The sequence below is a fragment of the Coccinella septempunctata genome, chromosome 1, assembly GCF_907165205.1.
Source record: "Coccinella septempunctata chromosome 1, icCocSept1.1, whole genome shotgun sequence".
Classification (NCBI taxonomy): Eukaryota; Metazoa; Arthropoda; class Insecta; order Coleoptera; family Coccinellidae; genus Coccinella; species Coccinella septempunctata.
This window is the reverse complement of record NC_058189.1, coordinates 68,860,595-68,874,333: the sequence shown is the minus strand read 5'-3', so window position 1 is coordinate 68,874,333 and position 13,739 is coordinate 68,860,595. Positions and strand designations below refer to the sequence as shown.

Below are 13,739 nucleotides of genomic sequence, written 5' to 3'. Positions count from 1 at the left end.
GATTTCTGAACCTATTTCTCATTTACTAAATGAATCAGTGTCCTCTGGGCATTTCCCATCTGTCCTTAAATTGGCACGGATTTTACCAGTCCACAAGAAGGGTGACAGCCAGGATATAACAAATTATCGACCTATCTCCATCTTAAGTCAATTGTCCAAGATTTTTGAAAGAATAATATACAATCGCATGTACAATTATTTGACAAAGTACTCCATACTATCTGATCAGCAACACGGCTTCAGACATGGTAGGTCAACCCAAACGGCCAGTTGTGAATTTTTTGAATTTGTCTACAAGAGCCTTGACTGCGGTGAGTACGTGGCAGGTATATTTTTTGATCTGTCGAAGGCGTTCGACACTCTGCAACATCGTTTCATTCTGGATAAGATGTACCAAATGGGATTCAGGGGTGTGTTTCTGGATTGGGTCAGGACTTTTTTATCTGATCGCAGAATTTATGTTCGATTGAATGACGCTACATCTGACGAACACACTAACAGCCTAGGTGTCGCTCAAGGATCTGTTCTGGGCCCACTACTGTTTCTACTGTTCATAAACGATCTGCCTGCATATGTGGTAGCCAATATACTGGTGATGTTCGCTGATGATACCTCTACTGATCATGTTTGTGGTAAGCTAAACACTGCTTACTATGCTTTATTACGACTCAGGAGTTGTCTCCCTGTCGAGGAGCTGCTGACTATTTATTACAGCATGGCTTATAGCCATTTAAGTTACAACGTTGTTCTCTGGGGCTCCTCGGTAGGGTCTAATCGGGTGTTTATTTCCCAGAAACGTATCATACGCCTCATTTTCAAACTTCGCCCATGTGATTCATGCCGTCCGATTTTCTACCAATTTCAAATTCTTCCCTTCCCCTGTGTATTTATTATCAATAGCCTTGTCTACGTCCATCTGAACGTAAGTAACTTCAAGAAATGCTCTGACTTTCACGAGTATGGAACACGAAACTATGACACTATTGCCTTTCCCCGACATCATACAGCTAAATATGAGTCATCACCAAGCTATATGGGTATCAAATTGTATAACCGGTTGCCCAGTAGATTGAAATCCATGAATGGAAGGTCTTTCAAGAGAGAGGTCAAGTTGTTATTGCTCAAGAGATGTTACTACAGTATAGACGAGTTCCTCAAGGACTCCATCAGTTGAATCTGTAATTTTTTTTTTATTGTAGTTCTTTTCTTATGTTTGTTATTTTGTATGACTTGTCCTATACATTTTCATAATGTCCAAAAGGATTAATAAAGTTTATTATTATTATTATTATTATTATTAAGATGAACATCAAATACGCGACAGTTGTCCTGTTAATTCTTTATTCATGTGAAATTTTGGTTCAAAGGTGAAGTTCAGCTTGACTTGAAACTTCCTTCAATTCCTTTTACATATATTGATGCAAGATGATTTTTGTTGGAGAATTTAACATTCTTGTAATTATTTGTTAATTCCTTCGGGAGATACCCATTCCTAACCACTGCAACATATGAATTTCATCTTCCAGTCAATATTTTCGAAATCTACAACTGATGTAACGTATTCAAACTTTAGCCAAAGAAGAAAACGAACATTAACTATCCTCAAGCTAGTGCATATTATATTATACTGATCTCTTGTATTTTCCATGCAAATAACTGGATTTGGTATGCCTTCAATCAGTTTGTATAAACTTACGTTCGTTAAATATTTTCCGAAGAGATTCGGCATTGTGATGAAATACGTAATAACAGAAACTTTTACGTAGAACGGGCAACATAGCGTTGATTTAAAACCCAAAAATGTTTTGACAAGCGTCATAACCCCACATTTTCGTACTATACAGAGTGAAATGTGTCAAATTCCCATGGTCAACAGACTGCTGAAATAAAAGTGAATGGAGTAGATATTAAACTTGATTCCGTACTATCTAAAAACGACAAGAGAGAGCATCGATTTGGGTCCCAATGGAAAATAGTATTAAGATCTTATTAACGTCCTAACTTTCTTACGACGGTGCATTAACCGGAGACGTTGGAAATGAAGTCCATAAAAAAAATAAATTACTTCATAATTCCGACCATGGCGAATTCCTTCGAAGGCGGTTAGTATGACCGCAATTACAGCTTCACTTTCTGCATTCCATGTGTGAAATGTGATGATAACCACAGGGTAAAACTGGAATGAGCAAGTACCGTTGCCATGCTCTCCGAGATTAACAGATCGAAAAGTATATTTTTTATAGGAAATACCGAAAATTCAGCGAATCTTCACTTTTGCCGCATTTTATCCAGTTTTCAACAAGCCATATCCCCTGTCGTAAAAATTCAGACCCGGCTAAATCAAGGATATTGCAGAAACAAATTTACGACCGTCTATGTTCTGAAAATGCGTATTATATCAATATATCCGGGATCTGCCTATCAAAACATCGTAAAAATCCTGTGGAAGCCGATAAAAGAGGAAACCGCGCATCTTTGAGGCCGAAAACCGTAAAATTCAGACATTTTGTATCGTTTTCGCGGAGATTGGAAGGTCCATGAACTGCAGCAAAAATGCATAACCAAGCAGTCGAGGCAGTGATGAAATTTTTACATATACTCCATTCACATTTATTTTAGCAGTCGGCCATGAAATAATTATCAGAAGTTTTTGTAACTAGAACAGAGTAAGGTTGGCACTCATGAAATGCCGTTAAGTTCATAACGCCGTTGCCACAACTAATATCAATTTTTATTACGAAAATGCCGACAGTGATTGAAAAAAGAGACAGGGTTTCAGGAAGTGCTATTTAGAATTCAGGTCCGCTCATTCAAATAGTTATACCCTGATACTCTAAAATCCACAATACGTCAGACAGTAGCGAATATATTCAATGTAAGAGAATTTATATAATGTTTCATCTGAATCTAAACGATTTATATTTCAGCTGAATATTTCCACAATCAGAAAGATTGTGAATGAAAAGGATGACAAAGAATTTCCTTCTATTGGGAAACCTAAAAAAGTGGTGGCATTTGAGAATTTTATGTTTGAGTGAATTAATGCTAAAAGTTTACTACAGGATTTTCGATGAATGTCAACGTAGAATAAATTCCCGAAAATTGATTTTTCTATTTTTCATTTGACTTGTCCTATACATTGTAAATGTCTTAAGGTACCAATAAATGCCTAATTATTATTATTATATCAATGTATTAAGATGAACAGCCACAAATACGCGCCAGTTGTCCTGCTAATTGTTTATTCATGTGAAATTTTTGATCTTGATTGAAACTTCCTTTAATTCCTTTTACTTATATTGATGCAAGATGATTTTTGTTGAAGAATTTAACATTCTTGTAATTATTTATTAATTCCTTCGGGAATACCACTTCAACACTGCAACATATGCATTTCATCTTCCAGTTAATATTTTTGAAATCTACAACTGATGTAACGTATTCAAACTTTAGCCAAAGAAGATAACGAACATTAACTATCCTCAAGCTAGTGCATATTATATTATACTGATCTCTTGTATTTTCCATGCAAATAACTAGATTTGGTATGCCTTCAATCAGTTTGTATTAACTTCAATTATGTTCGTCACATATTTTCCGAAGAGATTCGGCATTGTGATAAAATACGTAATAACAGAAACTTTTACGTAGAACGGGCAACTTAGCGTTGATTTAAAACCCAAAAATGTTTTGACATGCGTCATAACCCCACATTTTCGTACTATACAGAGTGAAATGTCAAATGTGTCAAATTTCCATGGCCAACCGAGTGCTAAAATAAAAGTGAATGGAGTATATTTGTGTATATAAAATTTTCGAATTTTTTTTCGGGTTATCCTCATTGCTTACCTTTATTTACTGGGGGGATGTTTTGGGGATAAGACAAAACCTTTGGCTATAGTCTAGTCGGACAAAACGAAGCCTAAAACGCAGGAAATAGGGATCTAAGAGGGAAAGAAGAGAAGGCAATTATACTGTGCGTTAAATTCTAATACAAGGGAATTAATCCAGGATGACGCCTACTATATTTCAAAGGATCAGTTGACTACATTTATTGCGAGGCTGGTGGGGATCTGGTTCTTTATTAGGCTCCTTTTTCTTGGAATCAACGCAAAGATGGGAAATGTACGCATTGGTGTATCGTTGAGTCCTGCAGGCTCGGCCTATACCAGATTTAGAAAACAAACGTGTACCTCAAAAAAAAAAAAGAATCCAGCTAATTTAATGAAAGATCGACCTGTACCCTCATATCCCCACTAAGGGATAAATAATATTAACTGAACGATATTTCCTAAGACAATTATTAAGTATTCAAAAAAACCCACTGAATATCACGAAACATGAGCTTAACCAAAACTTATTTGGTCCTCAACGGTCCTTTCAAAATTAGTTCCTCCGAAATGTCTATTTTTAAGGATCGAATGCAAATCACCCACATGAAATATGTCTCCTGTCTGAGTTACAGGGTGTTTTTGTTTTATTTGAAAACTTTTAATGATTTTTGAGGAATTCTTCGAATCTATTTGACCTATTATTATAGTCACATTTGCAGGAAGTACAGCTGTTATAATCCCTACTGAATTATGTCAAATAAACGTATTACCAGTGGCATACTACAGTGCAGGTGACTTTTCGTTTCCTCCCAAATCTTCGCCAATGACGGAATTGCAATTTTATCAAGATTCGTCTGTTGTTCTACTACTTTATATACAGGGTGAGTCATTGGCTCATTCACTATTCCAATAGTAGATTCTTCATGTCAGAATAAACACTTTCTTCCTATACCATTTCTTTTGATTCAGCCCTGATAAAAGATATAGCCATTTTAAGTTTTCATAATGAGCCTTGTCACCCCTGGAAAACAAAATTATCTTCAGAAGAACTAGCTAAATCTGTGACATTAGACATATATGGATCTTTTAAACAGAGTTGTATTCAGCCAATTTTTCAAATTTCACTGATACTTTTCAATTTTTGAACATCAAATTACTCGAAAACGGCGCATTATACGAGAAACTATGAAGAATACTTTCATTTCTTGAAACGTTCAAATATTCATTAGATAGCGTCCAACTCAGTTACAAGAGTTTGGTTCTTTGATTTTATGGTAATTTTATGGTACGTAATGCATGGTCATAATGAGAAAACTGGAAGACGTCATATCTTGTGTTCGAAAATGATTCTTCAAATGAATGGTGAACTATATTCCGAAATTCATTTAATTGGATAGAGAAGAGAGAGAACTGAAATAAAAATTTTTTATGGTTTTTCAACAGCTTGTAGCTCTTAAACCGAACCAATTCGAAAAAAATGTTTAAGGAAAGAAGTGATTTTTTTGACCTCAAGAATCTACTTTCATCATTTTTGAGTTATTTCACGTTGAACATGAAGCTGTACTGTTTTTGTTGATGTGTTCCAGCTGAAAAAATTTTCCGTTGAAGTCTCCTTTGACTAGCAAGCTATAACGCAGCGTTTAAAGGATATTCAATTAATGGTCGAAAATAAAAGACAATCTTGCAATTCTCATTAACGGCTCTTAACAGGGACATTTCGTCGAAATTAATCAGTGAGTGCAGATCTAATTCCTGAACCTGCAACGGTGTGACAGTGTATTTAACCGGCTGAAAATAAAGGACAGGTCCATAATGCAATCCATTCCTGGAGTGGAAATTGGAAAGCGGTAAATGGAAAAATTCCCCCCGCTGATTTCGAACAACAATTTATGGAATTGAATCGGGTTGTTTGTTCGTTCGAAATCTGCCATATTTCGGATTTCCGATTCGGGCAGGAATTGGATTTTATTAGATGGTTCGGCGCCGGAATGCTAACAACAATCTGTCCGAACTATTGCAACAAAAATGGCCGAAAATTCTATATTATTCTTGTTCCGTTGGTAGTACAGTCTTTGACATATGTCAAAAAATGTATACCATAATCATAGACATGGACTGAGCAATATCAGCGTGAAATTGGCTTTTTTATAGAGAGAGAGAGCCATCTTTTTTTTATCTGTTGACATGACGAGAATGTGGACCGACCATCAATAAAAATTCTAGAAAAAGACAAAAGTAGCTTACCTGATGTTCAGTTTCTCCCTGTCACTTTTTTTGACCGTATTGAATGCACAGGTGGAAAGGCAATGCTCAGTCCATGTCTCTATGTCTATGACCACAATAGGCAACAAACTCTATGGAATATACGAGGATATATTCTAAGCCTACTATATAGAACCAAACGAAATTTCAATGTTAAAATATTTTAGTACTCAACATATTCTCCTCTCAATTGGATACATTTATTACAGCGAACCTGCAAAGTCTCTAGACTTTTCAAAAAAAATATTTTTTCTTGCTCTGCAAACCAGACCTCCACAGCTTTTATTACCTCCCCGTTGCAAGAAAATTTACGACCTTTTAAACTTTTTTTCAGTTGAGGAAAGAGATGATAGTCGGATGGAGCCAAATGTGGTGATCAAGGGGGGTGTTCTAGTAATTCAAACCCAAAATCACTAATTTTTTGCATGGCAACATGAGATTTGTGTGCAGGGGAGTGTCCTGCAAAAACAAAACACCTTTGGATAGCTTTCCACGTCTTTTCTCTTTAATTTTTTCTCGTAGAGTGGTCAGTAATGTCGAATAGTAACCTCCGGCTATTGTTCTACCCTTATCCAAAAAGTCAATCACGATTACTCCATGGCAATCCAAAAAAACTGAAGCAAGAACTTTTCCAGCAGATTTTTGGACACGAAACCTCTTAGGTCTTGGAGAACCAGAGTGTCACCATTCCATTGATTGTTGCTTTGTTTCTGGATCGTAGAAATGTACCCAAGTCTACATCATTTTCGAATCAAGCATAGATCGAACGCGATGCTTCTAACCTTGCACGCTTTTGGTCAACATTCAAACATTTGGGGATCCATTTTGCAGCAATTTTTCTCATACCCAAATGGACGTGAAGATGATGAACGCGTACGTATGAAATATTCAGTGCTTCAGATATCCGTTTTAGCCCAATTCGACGGTCTGATCAAGTCCAATTTTTCACGGTCGCATACGAAGGACATGGATCACCAAGGGTATTAAGCATATCTTCGTAAATCTGCTCACCTCTTAACCCTCTTAAATACAGGGACTTGATGATGGCTCGAAACTCCAATTTTTCGATTTTCAAAATTTCGGTGGACATCTTCTTTCTTTTAATTTATTGCGTAACTCTGGTTCACTTTTTTAACCTCAGACATCACACTGACACTTCTAATGAGTTATTGTTCGTTGCTATGGTAACGCCATATTTTTTTATGAATGGAACTGGTCTAGGCTAACTAGATATCAATACATCCTCGTATATTTATATGGAGAAAAATAGCCGAATGAACCTCCAGCTTATTTACGAACTCTGACAAGAATTTTCAAGTGGATGTTTCCCATCCGATGATGAATAAGAACTCTGTACCGTGCAGAACAGAAGTCCCTAATTTCCTTCATCTTCATCTCCCAGAAATCGTTCTTCCGGTTACGGAAATGGCAACTTCGCGAAAACGGAATACTTGATGACGCTAGCTGGCATCTTTGAACTTTCGTTCTCGGTAAATAATCAGCTAATCCCGTTACTGACGACATTCCCCATCCTTGGGAGAATCGAATTTTGCTCCCTAATGAACACAAGCTGAAATTATGGGTTTTCTTTCCGTGTGCGAAACGTGGAATCAAAAATAGGTCCATATCTCTCCAGATGAAACTAATAGAAAGTCATCCCATCATATGTCGTGAAAATTTTTATCTTTTTCTCCACCCCAAAAGGTCCAAGCCAGCCGATAACCCTCAGTCTTGTTGTTGTCAATTTTCCCCTTATAATCCACCGTATAAACATAAATATACTCCCATTTACATGACTTTGTCTTTGGGATTTATTGATGTAGTTCAGCGTTCTGCTTGTTCAGCTCAAGATCTAGACGGAAAATTATCAGAGGGAAATGGAAAATGAAGCACTTTCCCAGAGAAATGTTCTGATGCCGCCATAAAGATGAACGTAAATTTTTTACGGTTCATCAAAATGGGTTTATTGACAGTAAACGATGAGCATATCCACGATTTGAATTGATAGGGACGTCCCTATCAATATCAGTATGTAATACTGTACAGTATTATCAATCAATTATCAATTTCTGCATTCGATCTACGTCAAATATACAAAGTGAGAATTTGAAATTCATCAAACCAACGCAGACATTTGAGCACAGATTTATAAACAAAGAATTCCTCTTCTTTTTTATTATCCTTCATTGAAGATAGGACCGATAACACATCGAGGAATGCATGGAAAAGAGTGATATTTGAGAATACCAGTACTGTAATATTTTCTCTCAGTTTCAGTGCACTTTGGTTCGGGGATGAGTTCAAGATATCAGAAGAAGAATGGTCCTTATTCTATGGCATTCCTGACATAATAAAATTGTCGTTAAAAATTGATATTCACTTGTATGCTACTAAGATGTCTAAAAACATGGTGTATGCACTGATTAGATTTTGTTTTTCCCGCTTCGAAAATAAGAGATAAGTTTCGTTTTTCCCACTATAGGTAGCGCCGTTTAGGAATTGACAGTTGTCAAATGATATTTGAAAATAATTTGATTGCATTCCTACGACTTGCGAATGTGCTGTATTTATAAGCGATTATTTGTGTGTGAAAATGTATTACTTTCGAGAAAGGTCGTACAACATTCATTCATTGAACATGTCGTTCAGTTTTCTTTATGGACAATCAAGAACTACAGCTAAGAATTCGGTGTTTTTGGACTATCGCCCTTTGTTGTTGGAAATTGAGGCAGAGCCAAATCAGATGAACATTCGGGACGGATAGAGCAACAGTTTTATGGCAACTTCACCGATATTTAATCGAAGGAACTGTATTGAAAATACGTAATGTGAATTGTGAGCATGTATTAAGAAACAGAAATATGTTAATCTGTTCGAGTCTGTTCTTCAAATATTCTTCACAAGTATATTGAAAATTGCGTTTCAGTCAACTGAATATATTGAATATTCCGCCAATCAACTGTGTTTTATTGAAATCATATTGATTTGCCTTCCTCACGAATACAATTTGACAAACAAAAATTATCTTGAAGAAAAATAGAAGTACTCCTTCGAGTCCTTCTATAGTGTTGAAATATCTGCAGATTCGTTTTTACAACGAAAATACAAGTGTAAATCACAAATATTCGTTAACAACTGATTCTTTGATGGATCAGGAACACATAGAGATGACTGTAATATTTGATCGATATAAACGCAGAACAAAATAAAGCGAGAGAGTATCATAAGATTTTCTTTCATAGAACAAGGATAGAACATGGTGGCGCCGCCATGAAACGAATCTCTTATTTTCGATTTAGTCCAATGTCATTCCATTCAAAAATTGACGAGTGCATACACCATATTTTTAGACATCTTATATGCTACTAAAAACCTCCTTATCCACTCGACTCTCAACTGTGTGAATAAAAGCGAGGAATAACAGTTTTATGAGATGAATCTTTATCTTCGCATGCATCCTAAAATGAAACGATAAAAATTTATGGATTATCAGAGATTGGAAACTTTCAACTGCAATTATGAAATTATTAGATTTTTCGACATTAACTTCCTAATCCTATTCTTGATTGTATATCCAGCCATTTATTTCTTCTTCAACTATTTAATGTGAATCAGGATTTTCTCGTCATAGATTTTGAAATGTGACATTTCGTTTGAAAAATAAACACTTCAAAATTACAGTTTTAGTTCGAATTCCTAAGATGAACGGGTTGAGATGAGATGAAGGGTTGATTTTATGGCTCCCCAGTTTGTGTTGGGTATACTTCTGGGACTTTTGATTTGCTATTACCTATATTGCCCAGATGATGTCCTCGATAGAGTTACGTGGCTATTCTACAACTTCGCGTACGGTTAAAACTATTGAAATCTGGAATGTTTCGAAGTGAGTAGCTGATTAGCCTTAAGATCAGAGATTTTTAACTCTTCCATTTGTTATTTTCAGCCAATTGGCACTTCAACATTGAACAATGCAAATTGGTAAACGGTGGATTTGGGTGTGCTTGATCATTTTGATCTGTTTCTGGATTGCTATGCATGAGGAGCTCCTTCAGTTTGTAACTGATTTGATGAAGTGAATGTAATGAAGACATCAACAAAAATATGAATATTATCGACTATTTGCATTATGTATTGTCTTTTCCTGCTTAATTGATATTTCATGATACTGGAAAAAAGTTTTGTTCAAAATCTGTTTTAGAAGCTGAATCGGAAATGTCAAATAGGTACTATTAGGGATGATAGTAAACCAAAACGATGTTTACTAATGAAGTTTTTAAGGATCCTCAGAATGTCCAATACAATTTCCATGAAAGAAAAGTGAAAACAGGGGATCACACGTTTTGGAATATTTCTGTGGGGCCTATTTTCCGAAAAATAACATTACAATTTTCAATTCTGCCATTATGTAGTATTCTATTACCAGTTTTGTTATTTGGAGCGAAAATTTATAGGGTATTTAGGAGAAAATCATCAATTCGGACGAATCAAATTCATCAAACTCAAGATTTTCAAATTATAATTTACATTTTTTTAATATTCCAGTCAATTCTATCTGAAAAAAGAAGAGGGTTACCTAAATAAACCATATATACCTTAAGTCAACTTTTTCTATGGAAAAAAAATTCAAATAAGGAAAAACAGTCTGTGGCTTCCAGAAACAAAGATGGAAACTAAATATTCGATGTTCCTATAAATAATTTTCAAATTTCATGAATTTTTTATGGACTTTCAATGAATCCCAACAAACCATTCATCAGGTACAATTCAGGAAGATTCAGCATTTTGTAATATATCTTCTTGGTACAATTCAAAATGCCAAAATAATTAATCGAATTTCTGTAGTTTCTGGAAGTCACAGACATAGATATAGACTCTGTGTAAGATGTCTAAAACATGTGTTTTAGACATCTTAACTCTGTGCGTCATTTGAAATAAGGAAATAGTTCCACCGTCACTCTGCATGTATTGCATGAAACCTCCAATTACTTATTGGTAGATATGAAATATATGATATTTTTCCCATAAAAAAAATCTGGGAGAGATTGGGAAAAAACAATCCGACACATCTAGAAGCAGGCAGACGGTGCGCTGAAGGGGAAACGACAGATAGACATTAAGGCCACACTCCACGCGTTAAGGAGGGAATGAGAGTTGACAATTTTCATCCACATATCACCAATAAAATCCGGATGTTCGGATGTTGAAGGACCGAGACCGCACATTGCAGAAGCTCTCAAGGAAAAACTGGAAAGTGACGAAAGCGGTTTATTCCTGTCGAGGATATTATTTTGCCGGCTTCTATATTATAGGTTTATGAAGCAGAAATGTCACGAGTATGTCAGGCGGTTTTCCAATCCCTCGATCTTGAAAATATGTCTATTTTTACCATTGAAAATCAGCTTGAAAGGGGAAACATTCTGAATTTGGAAATTATAATACCATTGAATTATATCCTGATTATGTTTATGCAATTTTGTCGCTAAAGAAGGATTATGGCATCTGGTGCAATATTTATTCGTTCAAAGTATGAATTTCAACATTGGAGGTTGTATCTTTTATGGTTTGAAAATGAGAAACGTAGGCTCTGTGGATGAGATAAGGCAGCATCTGAACACATACAAGTTTCCAACACTGGCTGGCCTAAGAACCATACATACACATGTGGAAGCCAGTCCTGGATTCCTGACGAAGTAACAATTTCATGTCCTCTGGTGGCTCGGCGATAAGAGCGCTTAACCGGCAATCAGGAGTCGCAGGTTCGAGTCCCGCTTGCAGAGATAGTTTTTTGCAATTCAATAATTTGTCTACACACCATTAATTTTCCATATCTGTTCCTAATCCAATGGATTTGTCAACACCATCTCCTTATACTTGAATAGTAGGTCCTTTTAGTGATGTTTCATTTCTGTCTACCTTTTTCACATTTTGGATATCGATAACACCTGATTCTAACAATGTAAAACCTCCCCCAATCTATTAGACACAAAATCCTCCTCCCCTCGCACCCCTAGCCTGGATATATCATCCGTTCTCGCCCTCAATTCGTCGTGAATATTAAAGTGCCACGTGGCGCAGAGAACAGCCTATAAAATTGGAAATTTATGCTCTTGTGGGCCATTTTATTTCACGGTTGCGGCATTCCGAAACGTTAAGGAAGAGTTTGGGAGTTTGGAATTCTGAGGACGATTACAATTATTGTTCGCAAGGGCTCGGATCACGTAGTCACGACGATGTAATAATTCCGCGTGCCATATTGGTTCGAAAATAACATTTTACTTTTACTTCTTTAGAGAGAGGGATGGTTGATAGATTCGCAGGGTTTTTGTTAGGGAAAGGGTATGGGATATGGAAATCGGACGTGACGTAAAATATATACCCTTACTTTTTGAACTGAAAACATCTTAATGCAGATCTTTGTGGAATTTGAGTATTTCAATTTGTAGGAGCATTTCCCCAAAACTAGGGAAATAATCACCTACCAGTAAATGGCAACATTGAAACCACAGTGATCCCGCCAGGCGGCAGTGGTGTGAGAGAAGAAAGTCTCTCTCGAGATCTGTGGACGCATGCGTGTCATTAGTTTTCTGGCAGTTGTAAATCGAGCGAGTTGTACGGAATGAACTGATTGTTAATCAAGTCCACTTAAGGACCACAAATTCAAGGAAATATCGTCAAATCATATAAATTTTATTGAAATTCAGATCCAAAGAAAGACATCAGAACACTTCAGTTGTATCCACCAATCTTGAGTCAGTCGTATTCACGGTACATTTGGAGGATATTAGGTTGGGTAGGCATACGAAGTTTCAAGAAACGATCTCCTGTAGACTTTTTCTTACACGGCCTATGAAATTAAGACATCTTTTTCACATAATACTTCAAGCGAATGTTTATTGATATAAAATTGAATTCGTATAAAAATGGATCAGATTATGATTTCGACGCGTTCCTCTGTCAGCCGTACCTTATTGCGTCTATCAAACAGTTTATGCGGCAGCCCAAATCTTCGCTGGAAAAGAAAAGGTACCATATAACTAAACCGATAACCAGCCACCCCAACAGACTCATCTTGTTGGATTGTTCGGTAGGGATCGGAGCCTGATGCTGCAAAATGCCAAAATGGTTTCTTAGTGTGATGCCGATTTTAAGTAGTACTCACACCACATCCACATTTCGGACAAGAGGGGTTATACATGACGAATCGTTTGTTATTGGACATGTTCAAAGATGCTTCACTAACCTATTTTTCACATTGAGATTTTTGGATATTCCTAGTCGACAATTTGGAAATCTGTCATAAATGGCAGATATGGAAAAGTGGCCCTGATCTTTGCTCTCATAGAAGTCGCTATACCTTCTTCTTTCCTGAGTCGTGAATATCAGATCAGGTAAAATAATCTTAGAAATAGTAGAGTAGAGGTCTGAAACTGAAGTCAAATATCTGAAAATAACTCTATGATAAGCAAGCTTTTGTATAACAGTCATATTGAATTTTTGAATAGAACCTCGCTAACTTGAACCATAGTTGTTTCATCCATTGATATATGTCTATGGCTCATCATCGTTCTCGGAACGGGCGCGTTCCGCAACTTTGTATGGCCAATCCATCGACTGTTTCTCATTCTCCTGAAAAGTTTGGAATAG

At 36.3% G+C, this 13,739-nt stretch overlaps 1 long non-coding RNA gene across 1 annotated transcript; it reads left to right on the top strand.

Annotated features, from left to right (window-relative positions):
• Positions 1-9,455: 9,455 nt before the first annotated feature.
• LOC123318799 lies at positions 9,456-10,222 on the top strand. Its single transcript, XR_006538397.1, has 2 exons — positions 9,456-9,978; positions 10,039-10,222. It is a non-coding gene; the product is annotated as an uncharacterized LOC123318799 (long non-coding RNA).
• The last annotated feature ends 3,517 nt before the right edge of the window (positions 10,223-13,739 follow it).